This window comes from Sceloporus occidentalis, unplaced genomic scaffold (assembly GCF_023333645.1).
Source record: "Sceloporus occidentalis isolate IW3139 unplaced genomic scaffold, rSceOcc1.0.p SCAF_1, whole genome shotgun sequence".
NCBI lineage: Eukaryota > Metazoa > Chordata > Lepidosauria > Squamata > Phrynosomatidae > Sceloporus > Sceloporus occidentalis.
The window spans coordinates 127,477,953-127,490,986 of record NW_028316981.1 but is presented as its reverse complement, the minus strand read 5'-3'; the positions used below and the strand labels follow the sequence as shown (position 1 = coordinate 127,490,986).

General features: G+C 43.5%; 1 protein-coding gene across 2 annotated transcripts in view; it reads right to left on the bottom strand.

The window, feature by feature from the left end:
• The window catches only part of SEPTIN9 (septin 9), a 339,779-nt gene that overhangs the window by 234,511 nt on the left and 92,234 nt on the right, over positions 1-13,034 (bottom strand). The gene's annotated exons all lie outside the window — the stretch shown is intronic.

The following is a 13,034-nucleotide window of genomic DNA, read 5'->3' as shown; positions in this document are numbered from 1 at the left end:
GCCCAATTTAAGAAGGATTTAAAGACCTTCTTATTTCATCAAGCATTCCCCCCATGAACATCTCTTAGGGCCTCCCTCCTCTTCCGTGGCCATGAGGAAGGGCTAACTGGGGTTTTATCCTTTTTATTGCTTTATTGTTTCTTTGATGCACTGTTTGCGCGCGATTTGTTGATTTATGTATTTTTCACTGTTGTACACCGCCCTGATCTATGGAAGGCTGCGGTATATAAATAAAACTTTTATTTATTATTTATTTATAACTATTTAATCCCTGATTTAGGAGACAACTGTATGTGGGTGGGTAGGAAAAAACATGTCCATGCAGGAAAAGTCTTAAGTACAGAGCCTGCAGAAAAAACCTTCTCCTAAAGATCTACCATGGACCAGGCTCCAGATCTTCACAGTGATAATTCCTGAACAGGATCATGACAGTGAAGCAACTCACTATAGACTTAGAACTTTATTACATCAATCTTCTGTCTCACCACAGTTGTGTTAGTGCAAGGAAGCAGAAACATATGAGTTTGGGAACATTCATTATGGCACTTCTTTGTAATAATGTGAAGGTGCTGCTTTGCTGATCTGTGGTTTTGCATGCTCTTTTGCACATGGCCTTCATAGCTCCACCTTCCTGCACTGTGCTCTATCCAGAATGCTTTTGAGGGTTTTTGTTTGTTTGCTTTTGTTTTAAATGTAATGGAGCAACTATACCAGAGAGAGAGAGAGAGAGAGAGAGAAAAGAAAACAGAAAAGAAAAACAGCCTACTTGGGAATAGTGAGGGGGAGCTGGGAGAGGAGAAGAATCATGCCCACTGGTGCCACATGACTGCTAGCATATCAGAACTGAAGAAAAAGGAACCTGTCACACCTGAGGTCACAATGGTAAAGCAGAGATATTAGGAGCCATTGATAGATTTTCCCATCATTGAAAAAATGTGCTGTATCAACACTGGAAATGCAAAGCAGCAATGAGAGAGGCATGATGTCATGTGATCAGAATTAAAGCTAGATAATAGCTTTTTTGGCCAAGGAAACTATTATCTAGCTTTAATTCTGATTTAAAAGCCACATCTGATAATCCCCTTAGATTTCCAGAGACAGCTATCAAATGCTCTCCCAAATCGTATCTGCATCAAAAATCTTTTTGGCCTCTCACTCACTGATTCCTGGAAATCCAGATGTGACTGTTCCAAATCAATGGATTCCCAAACATAATCCCCAGCGTTTAATATTTGAAGAGTTTGCAGCAGAGGGACCTGGTATCATGACTCACTTGGAGCCCTTTCCCACTACGCCAGTGATTTCCAAACACCCAGAAGCTCCACCCAGCTCAGTCGATGGTCAAGAATTCTGGGGACTGAAGCTCAAACCATGTCAGGGAATCCAAGAATGAGGACCACTGGTGTAAAGCTGTGGCCCTTCTGAGGTTGTCAAGATACTACTCGAATCAGCATCAGACAGTGCAGCCAACTGTGAGGAATGCTAGGCTTTGTAGTACAATGACATCAGGGGGGCGACAGTTGTATAGTTGTATAAAGGTAGCAATGTGTGTGTGTATGTGTGTGTGTGTGTATGCAGATGATGGCTCAGTGGTGTACCCATTGCCCATCTGTTCCCTTTCAGCATTTCCATCTGGGTATGGCATGGTGGCAGCAGAATCATCCTTAAGAGGGTGAATTTTTTTTAAGGGCGGAAAGGAAAGAAGCCGAAAGTAAAAAAGAAAGAAAAGAAAGAAAACACATATCATGCTACCAGCAATTCTCTCTCTGCCTTTTCTCTCCTGCTGGAATCCCCCCTTGTAATCCCCACTAATTCTCTGCCTCTTTTCCATATCTACAGGCTTCTAATCCTCTCTGCTCTTCTCCAGGGATGTGTAAACAAATCTGTTGCTGAGGGTTTATGGGAGCATTTAAAGAGAACTTGGAGGCTCTGAAGGGCCAATATTGAACCTCTGGAATAAGCTGGCCAAGGGCACGCAGTGGCACTATGCTCCAAGGCAGCCAGGCAGGCAGGAAGGAAGGAAGACCCGGCAGGCAATGAGGGAGCTTGAGAGGCTAGCTTTCTTGCATATTTGATCACCTTGGGTTACATATCTGGAGGGGGTGCTGTAATGTTATCCATCTTCCCTGTAATGGGCACTTCATTCCTCTTTTCCTTCTAGCTTGTTCTTTGCAGCACAGCCTGGCCTCACTCCACCTAGGAATACTTTCCCATGAATCACACAAGTTTTGCTGCACCATTCCCACCTCGACCCACAGTTCCTTTCAGGGACAGTTGATGCAGGAGGGGCCTGGATCTGTAGCCTTGGAGCCATTTCTCTTGCCAGAAGCATGGGAACCCCAAAACCCACCAGCAATTAGTACCCCTCCCTCCCCTTTGCAATCCCTGGGCCAGGATTTAATTGTCAAGTAAATACTGCCACCTAGTGGCTCTCATAGAGACTTAGCGGAAGGAAGAAATTGCTTCTCTTCTGAGCCTCTTTTTCTGAGAGTTCTTCCACTTTGGTCTAAAGGTACATTGATTCTCTCATTATAGCGCCTTTGGTTTTTCAGGGTTGTTGTTGTCACTGCATCGCCTTGTTTCATTCTTTTTGAGGTTTGTTTGTAGCAATTTCTTGGAACTGCATGAAGGCTTTTCCAAAGGGCATTTTAAACAAAACAGCAGGGCATGTTTTTCAGAAGGAGTCCTATGGTTTGAAGGGCAAATGTTCTCCCTCTGGATGCAAAAGTGCCATTTTGTGCTTCTGATTTAGCACTATAACAGTGGGGTGAGGCTAAGCTACACTTAGGTTACTGTAGCTTAGCAGGGCTCTTTTTTACTGAAGTAACAAAGACATGGTACAGACTGGCCTTTTGTGCTGTGTTGGTGCCAATTTTAGGCTTAGAGAGCATTCACCAACCACACACTCCCTAACCTTAGTACGTGTGGGGGCCACCATGATTGCGTGGCCCCGCCCACACATCACATGTGTCGGTGATGTCACAGCTGCGCAGCATCCAAATGGCACTGCACAGCTGTGATGCCATCATGCTGTCCTACAGGGCTTTGCTGCATCACAGTTGTGCAGCAAACAGGAACTGCTTCTAAGCACTCCTTTTTTGCTGCGCTGTGGTACCATATCATTTGGTTGCTGTGGTAATGGTGCACAGCAGAGAGAGGCAGCCCCAGCCCGCCTTTTGCAGGTGGTATGTACTGCGCCAACGTTTCCATATACACTCATCCCTCTACCTTTGCTGGGGTAGGGGCACAGGAACCCTGTGAATGTGGAAAAATCACAAATAACAAAACCACTATGTTCTTACCTGAGAAAACACCTGTCTAGGAATCTCTAGGTCCTCCAGTGCAACTCTGTGGTCAACATCTGCCAGACAGTGACCATAGAATTGCACTGGAGGAGCTACAAATGGCTAGTGGAGTGTTCTCCCTAGGAATCTCTAGGTCCTTCGGTGTGATTTTTGGTTAAAGTTGATCACAGAATTGCACTCCCCACTGTAGATATTCCTAGAGAGAACATATTAATACAATCCATGAATAATCAAATCCGCAAAAGACAAGGCACAAATGTCAAAGGACGAGTGTATATTATCAGGCCACCTTCCTTTCCTAAGGAAACCCTAAGAAATTCATGGTGTCACCATAAGTCAACAAGCAACTTTGTTGAATTATGAAGACACATAACATCCTGATCTATTATGGAGATTAGTCTATTACAGTATACACACTACACAGCTGTTGCAGTTTGATACAACTGTGACAATCATGGGCTCTATCCTATTTAATCCTCTGTAGTTTGCTAAGGGACTTTGGGCCCACTCATACTAGAAATTATAGAATTATGATTCTAGTTTAGTTGACATGGCAACATCTTATGGGATCCAGGGGGTTGATCTTTGGGCAGATACCAGAGCTCTCTGACTGAGAATTCTAATACTTTTCTCTAAACTCCCTAAATTCGTGAATTCCATAGGATGCAATCATGACAGATAAAACAGGATCATAGCACTAGAACTGTGTAGTGTGAAAGTTTTCATAGGGGCCATTCTCACTGGCACCTTTGCGCTGTAAGGAACTGGGAAGCTTCGGTCTCTCCCTCCCCGGATCCCTCCGGAAGCAAGTGCTGACTTCCAATCAGGGGCATTTTAACCCGAGTGCCCTCTTGGGAGAAATTGGGTTTAAGGTGAAGGTGCCTGGCTGTCAATCAAATTAGTTCCACGATGGTCATAGGTGACGTTTGCAGCACTCATTGGGGCATCAGAAGTGTGCTTTCCAGCCCTCCTTTTTTTTTAAAGGACCAGGCACCACTTGTCAAATTTAAAAATCTCTGGTGTGTGTTTGTGTGTTGTGGGAATTTGGGTCAGTGCGGGTTATGATCTGCCCTTGGCCCCATTTTCAACCCCAAAATGCAAGCTAGTGCCATCTCTGTATCCTGTATCCCACTCCCTTGCCACCCCAGAATGCCTCATACACAGGTAATAATAATAATAATAATAATTCCTCATCTCGGAATGCCAGAAAAGGATGCATTTTTTTTCTTTCCCTAGGCTACCCCTGAATTCTTTAGAGACAGTAGCAAAAGCTGTATCAATTTGCCAATTTGCCTAATTGGAAAGAGAAACATTACATTCGAATTGTAACATTCATTCACATTGCAGCATTCATTCCAAAGGAAAAAAAGGTTTTTGCAAAGTACTCTTCTTGCAAAGGGCTCCTGAAGAAGCCAGATCTAAATATAGATCTACCCATTGCAAAAAATATGCGCATAGACAGAGAAAAATAATAATAAAAACTGAAAGGGAAAAGGTCCCTGATGGATAGCAGAGGCTTGGCTTGCTCTGGCCCCCCCAACCTGCCCTGAATTGACCCTTCCTCCTGCTCACTTTATATATCTACATATCTATATATCTATTGCAAAAAATATGTGCATAGACAGAGAAAAATAATAAAAATAAAAATAAAAGGAAAAAAGTCCCTGATGGATAGCAGAGGCTTGGCTTGCTCTGCCCCCCCCCCCCCGCCCTGCCCTGAATTGACCCTGTCAGTCACTCCCTTTTTGCCTTCTGTCACCCTTTGCCTCCAGATTCCCCTTTTTCCTTCGGCTCTTTCCTTCTCCCCCTCCCCTCGGATGAGGGGAGGGAATGCTCTGACCTCTGCCCGCCCTCTGACCTTAATCCCTCCCTGAATTTGCCCCAGTCATGATCGAGGGCAAGTTCATATTTTGCGGAACATGAGTCTTTTGAGAAAATACGGATTTTAGCCCGAATCTCAATAGCCCGCGCTAAGGGGCATTTCCTTGTGCAAGCCTCGACATGGATTGTGACAGAATCAGGCCCAATATGAACTTCACATGGAAGAATCGATTTCAAAACCGGGATAAAAGGTAGTGTGAATGGGCCCATAGATTTTTCATTCTAGCCCACTTCTCTAAACTATATAGTACAAGATTCATTTGTGTGGGGTTGTTTCTGGGTTTGTTTGTTTTTTACTACAGCTCCCATGACCTTTAGCCAGCACAGCTGATGATCAGGGTTTATGAAAACTGTCATCCAAAATATTAGGAGGTCACCAAGTTGCTTACCCTTTATACCATAGGGTCTTTTGGAATACAGCATTTGCTGGTGCTTCTACTGAAAAAACAACAACCCAAATGCTTGTGCTTTCTTTGTTTTAAAGCACTAAAAAACAACCACCAGAGTCCTCTGTTGCAGCAAAAATCAGCCTACAGCAAGGGGCGAAGCCTAATAGTTCTGTTTCTAACTTGTCAGTTCTTCCTCATTAATAAAGTTTTGCCACCTTGACCACACTCCAATATTGCTTGACCACATGTTTTGGGTTTCATTTTTGAAATGTTGTATGCTATGACACACACCAGCAAATCGAAGTCTCAACCGGCAAGAGAGGGAAGGTTTAAACATCCCATCCTTGCATGTTGAGGTGTGTCTGATGTGTGTAATTTAAAGGGAGTAGCTTGTGTGTGTGTAATTTAGATGCAGCTGCTGAGGCAAAAAAAAAAAAAAAAAAAAAAGAGTTTAGTACTTCTGTCCTAAGACAATGATAAGTGTTGGTTGGTTTGGCTAGCCATTTTCTCCCTTCTGTTATTGCTAATAGCTTTATCCCCTATTTCCCCACTTTTCTTATACCCTGTTAGCCCTATTATAACCTAGACACTAAAAACAATGGAAATTGTGTGTGTGTAGGGAGGGGGGAGACCAATGGAATATTTTGGCTCTGAACATGAGTATGGTCACCCAAGGTAAAAAAAAAAAAAGTGTTGGCTCCTGCCAGACCAAATCCCGAACAGTTATCACTAGCTCATAGATTTCTGTGATAAGGAAAAGTTTGATAAAACTGTCTGAGCACTGTTCTCCATCAAATTTCAGATCCATGTAGATGACTCACTAAAAACATCTCATGAGACAGCTTATGGAAATTGTTTACAGCCAAGCAAGGGATGTGATTTGAGATCAAGAGAGTCAGGATGTATACAGAATGCACCGAAACAGCTGCTGCCTGTTGCAGAGGTTTTGGCAGTGGTGGTCTTTAAAATCTAGGGCTGAGGCTGACTCTGATGCTCTCTCAACAACGTCAGAGAGTCTCCTCAGTGAACACTGTGTTGACCGAGTCATGAGTCTTTCTGTCCCCCCACCAAAAAATGTAGAGGCACTGCCTAGTTTTAGTTGTTAATGTTTTTAAAGTACTGCATATACTTTGGAGCCAGCATGCTTTCAGCTATGACTCCAGAGACCAAGATTCAAATCCCCGCTCACCCATGGAAGCCCATTGGGTGACTTTAGACAAGTCACACACTCTCAGATCCAGAAAGCCCTGTGATAGGATCTCCTCAGAATTGCATAAGTTGGAAATAATTTGAAGGCACACAACAACAACATACTCTTTGCTAAGGCAAAACTGATGTTAAGCAAGTTGCAACAATACTCTGAGATTAAGAGCAGGGACAGTGATGCAACAACTGTGGCCAGTGCCATGCATAGCCAACCACCAACTGGCACCATGCACAGCCAGTTACCAATCAGCACTGGGCAGAGCCACCTTGCCTTCAGCAGAAATTGGCTTTCTTTGAGCTTGAGGTGGAAGGGAAAAAAGTGCACCCATGGAAGACATGGAGACTAGAGTGCACTTCATTTCTAGAGGGGTTCATCTGCTCAAGCAATGCAAATTCATGCACAGCTCCAGTAAAGAATACAGCATCTGAGAAAAAGAAGAAACTCATGCTTTCCCTACAATGTTTCCTGGAGTAAACAGGCAGAGATGATGAAAGCTCCTTACTGTGAGGAGGACAAAGGCATGTCTATTGAATATATCTGGAGCAGATTGTCCTTTACTCAGAAGTCAATAAAGGGCCATGGATTTTAGCAAGTTTGCCAAAGGTGCATGAGTCAACACGCTGACAGAGACAAAATTGAACTTGCTACTTTGTGTCCCACATATTAATCCTCAGAAGGTGAAATGTAAAACACTGCAGTTATCCCAGTTTAGCAAGAGGGATGCTATTTCATTCAGGGATCTAGAGGCTCATTGAAACATTACAATGGCCTCCAGACTCTGCCTGGGGTGAGGAAATCACACATGTCATTGTTAAATCGTGGAATAAAACTATGGATGCAGTGAGTGCAACCAGCTTAATGGCTTTAAAGGCAAAGTGGATGAAGTTTGATGGATAATTAGGTTATCATTTATTACAAGTAATTAAAAAAAGTGGGAGACAGCTATTGTCCTCATATCCTGGTTCTGAGCTTCCCAAAGACATCTTCCTGGCTGCTGTGAGAAAACAAGACTTTGGATTCCATAAACCTTCCTCTGATACACCAGGATCTTATCATGCTGCAGGCTTTTACACATCTTCGTCCATTTTTTAAAAGTCAGTTTTATTAAGCCCACCGTCAAGTAGATCAATGGGGAGAATCAAATGAGGGAAGATGCACAAGACTCCATCTTCTCTCCAGACATAATCACTGGGGCCAAGAAACAAATGAACAGAGAAAAGGGGATTCAAGCCTTGATTCTGAGACAAATCTGTCTTTCACCATGGCAGCAATGCTGGGAAACAGCCAAGGAACAATAAAGTGGAACAGTGCAGTATAATGGTTAGACTGGACTAGGACTTAGTAGATCCAGGTTCAAATCCTCACTGAGACATGAATCTCACATGGTGAACTCAAACCAACCTTCTCTCTCAGGCAGACCCACTTGCAAAGTTACTGTGAAGATAAAACAGGGGCAGGGAAGGAGAGCCAGGTATATTGCCTTGGGCTTCCTGGAGTAAAAGCAGGATATAAATGCAATAAAATTAAAGGAAATATGTACAAGATGAATCACACAAATTCAATAGGCAAATCTAAGCTGAAAAGCACATGGACATACCCTGGCTGGACTAATGTTTTTTTCTCTACCATCCAAATAAAACACCAGAGTGTGAAAACATTATTTGGGGACAGCAGTTCCTGTTGGCCATGCTGATTGGAGGATTCTGGGATTTGTAATCTGAAAGGATAACTTTCCCAGTCATACACATACACTCATAACCCTAGGCCACAAGGGCATAAATACGAAGTGTTTCTTTTGCTCCAGTATGTCCTGCAGGCTCCCAAGGAGAGATGCCCTAATGCAAGTGAATCATTTGGTGCAACATGTCCATGAGCACGTGATGTTTCTCTGTCTGCCTTCTCTCCTCCCTCCCAGGAAGAGCTCCCTAGAGCATTGGAGTTCCTCAATGAGTACATGCTCCCCTCTCCACCTTCTGGCATGGATTTAGCAGCACACAAAACCCATCTTGCTGGCCTGTTAAAGGGTGATTTCCGTAGCTGGCTCCTCTCTCCTCCAGGCTGATTCAGTCCTGGAAAGAAAGGCATCTGAAACCAATAAAAGGCCCGTGGATGCCTTTCCTGAGAGTGGGAGCATTACTCACTGCCACTGAGCACTCCATAGAAAGCACAACATTGGGCAGCCAAGAAGGCTGAGGGAGGGAGGAGGAGGAGAGATGAGGCAGCTGTTTGCAGAGGGTCTGTGCAAAGCAAAGAAGCCCAGTTGCAGAGAGGATACTAGGAAGTCATTGCCACTGGGCTGGGAAAGAGTTGGGAGCCAGAAGACTAAGGCCCCATTCCCACTGGGCATATAAAATGACATATATTGCTGCGAGTCTGAATCGGATCAAGTTTCCAAGTTGTATTCGAATCAGGTTCATTGTTCCCATTACAAAAGGGAGCAAATGGACTCATTTTTTCTTGACCCATGTTCTAGTTCCCATTGAAATTTCTCCGTTGTATTTTGAAGCGGGTTTTTTTGTTCCCTGTTCTCATTGCCTTTCTAGAACTGTTTTTTTAAAGCTGTCAATCAAGCGCTTAGGCGATTAGACGTCACAGTGATGTCTAATCCCCCCTTCTTCTTCAAACCAACTCAATATGCAGCAGCCACCCACCCCTTTTCTGTCTCCAAAAAGGAAACAAGGCTGGATGCAGGAGCCACATTCAGGGTTTTGGATTTCTCTCTCTCTCTCTCTTTTTCCTTTCCACTCACAAAAGTTTTCACCAGCCTCCCTTTCTCCATATCCCTTCTCCTCTTTCCTTTCTTTTTCCCTCCCTCTTCAAAAAACCCAGTTTAACTTTCTTCTTTAAAAAAAAAAAGTTTTACACACCACCGGGGAAAGGCTACGTGAACGGGGGAAATGGCACTGGGAATGCCAGGAAAGAACAAAGCTGGTGACACCCCTGGGACAGCCCCTTGAACATTGTTCCTTCCCCGATTGGGGCACCCTTGTTGTTCCCATTAATTTGCCGCGGATCTGACACGGCAGCTGGAAAAAAACCCTCTGGAAAAGTGGTGTCAGGATAACCTGGGTTATCCACCGCTGATTTGGGTTTTAGCTAGAGAAATCGATCAAAGTTGGATCGAATGCGGATTCAAATGGGAACGATTTTCCTTAAACAAGGATTGAACGCAAGTTCAAATGGGAATGATGTTCCTATAATCCGATTCTAGATTCAATTTATAGCCCAGTGGTAATGGGGCCAACGAGGATGACTGAGGGTAGAGGCAGGGATAAGGAAGAGGCACAATATCTCAATGCTTTCAGGGTTCCAAACACCCTGAAACTGAATCATGGCAGACTCTTTACAAAGTCACAAGATGTTAATGCAGCCACTGCACTCACTCCTATTATTCTTTAGAAGCTAACTGCACTCCATTCTGTGCGTGCCATTACTCTTGCTGCCTCCCTCCAAAGAAAAAAAATGATTTAATGGCTAAAAAGCAAAAGGAAGACAAACTGTAAATTTTATTCAGTGCTATTGATTTTTTATCAAGCTATATTTCTTTCAATAAAAATTTAAAAGAAGCAGCAAAAGCAAGGAGGATTACATAATAGTTACCAAGTGTCTATGCCATTGGGCACAGGGCAGATGCATATGACTTTATTTTCATTCTTCAGTGAAGACTGTGGATTGTTTTAAAAGGACTACCCTGAAGGCACCAGATCCTACTTGATCTGGAAACTAAGCAGGGTCAGCCCTGATTACTAAAGTACGTGGATTAGAAATCGCTGCCAAATATCAGGTGCTGCAGGCTATATTTTAGAGGAAGAAACTAGAAAAATCATCTCTGAGCATTCCTTGCCCAAGAAAACTCTAGGAAATTTGTGGGGTCACCACAAGTCAGCAGGTGACTTGAAAGCACATATTCTAAAATCACAAGATCCCATCTGATTTTGGAAACTAAACAGGATCAGCCCTGGTTAGTACTTGGTTAGTACAATGAATGCCAGGTGCTTTACGCTATATTTCAGAGGAAGGAACTGGTAAAACCAACTGACTATTCCTTGCCAAAGAAGACTATATGAAATTCATGGGGTTGCCATAACTCAGCGGGTGACTTGAACACAAAAACACACATGCATCCTTCACTGGGTGCATCTCTGCGATATGATACCTCACTAAAGTCTGAGTTTCAAGTGCTAAACTTCAGAGTGTAAAAGCAAAGTGGGGCTTTCTTTTAGGTGACAGCACACAATGCAGCCACCTCACTTAAACTTAGTAGGCCTGTGATAGGCCAGAATTGGATGACAGCCCTGTTTTGAACACATGGATCATCTTATTAACTGAGAACATTACATTTATCAGCAAACAAATCTATGGCAAATCACTTAGTGGGGTTCTGGTGTGGTCACTCATTTAATGTCTGTAGTTCCATCCTGAAAGACATCTCTGTGGGGCATAAACAGTTCATTAAAAGGAGAGTCCTACAGAACCACAGAAAGAGGCACTTCAGTGCAATAGAAGGAAAAATACAAATGGCGAAACTATCAAAGATATCTTAATTGCAATGGAACCCTCCTTTGCAACACTTTTTACAGGTATCTCATAGTAGGATGCCTAAGAAGAAAACCTATTTATGTTTTCCCCCTCCCCTCTGATTCATCTCAAAGCAAAGTCGAAGCCATTCCCATTTTTCTCTTTCTCTGCCCCCCCCCCCCCGGCCCGGTGCCTCTGAGGCAGAACAATAATTGCAAACATATTTATGGCTTGAATAGTAACTGAGAAGGCTGCCTGGATCTACTGGCCTCCCTATATAATCATGTTTCACTTAGTTAACATGATATGGTCTCTCTCTGTCCTGCTGCCAATGCTGCAGATGTGCTACAGTTGGAAAGGAAAAGAAGAGGGAAGGCCCTGCTTCAGACACTGGAAATACCTTGTGATCTCGCTCTCCTCCACTCCCCCCCCCCCTGCTCCCCGGCAAGTAGATTATTTATTTTTTGGATTCCACTTCCTAGAATCTCCAGCCAGGATGATTACTGGCTGATATTGGTTGAGGGATTCTGGGAAATGAAGTACAATACAATAACATTTCCAAATTCCGATGCATACATGGAACTAGGTGAGAAGCACAAGGACATTCCAGCTCCATCAATAATCTTAAACAGAAGTGTGTAAGGACAGAGGCAAGAATGACAAAATGATATGACATGCAGGTAAGCATCAAACTCAATACTGAGGCTTCCATTTTAAAATTGTATGTGCTCAAGTGGGAGAAAGCATGCTTCAAAGCAGAGCTTGGGATGTTTCTTTTGTGAAGGCACTAAGTAGTTTACTCATTACACTAACAATCCAGCAAGTCATCATTTCTTACTGTTACTACAGTCCAGAAAGCTGATTCATAGAGTTACTTGTTACTAATGAGATATTATTGTTGGCACTATTATGCCACTGAAAATTACAAGAAATACAAAAAAATGCTCTCCGGTTCTCCTACTTGGCTAATTCAGTTATTCCTACTTAGAAATGTTGAGAAAAATGCAAAAGACATTACAAAGCAATCCTCCCTGTTTGGATTAAGGAGTGAAACAGATGGGAAGCTAGGAGCAGCCTCTCAATGCTCCTGCCACAATAGATCCCCAATCAGCCCGGGACTGCAGCAACTGGATGGCCCAATCCCAAAGTGGGCTACTGCCACAATCCCAAACAGGCCACTGGCATGAGCATTATTATTATTATTATTATTATTATTATTATTATTTTGCTGCTCCTTTTGCTGGCAGCTTTGAGATACTTTAGATAGCCTTGGAGTAGCTTCCAGCCACTTTGAGGGCATGCATCATCTGCACACCATGCCCCAAAGTGGCCAGAAGCTGCTTCAAGGCCATCTATTGCATCCTGAAGCCATCAGCAAAAGGAACAGCAAAAAACTGCTTCAGGAGTGTGTCATCCAGTTGCCACGGTCCTGAGCCGATCGGGGCCCGATCACAGCCAGAGCAGACAGTGGCTGGAGCACCAGAGCTAGCAAGAAATTCTCTCTTGGTAAGGAGAGACCACCAGGATTACCCATGAGGCTCATGATTGTCCCTAGGGTTTTGGTTAGTCTCAGGAAGTGACAACTAGGTGTGAGAGGGCAGGGAGCTAGCATAGCCATCTTGCCAGACCATGGCATAAATTTTAAGAGCTCAGACGTAACTTACTTCAAAATTAAAAGATTGCATTTTGTTTGGTAGAGGGGTTTAAACACCCATGACAGGCAGACTTCTTTTT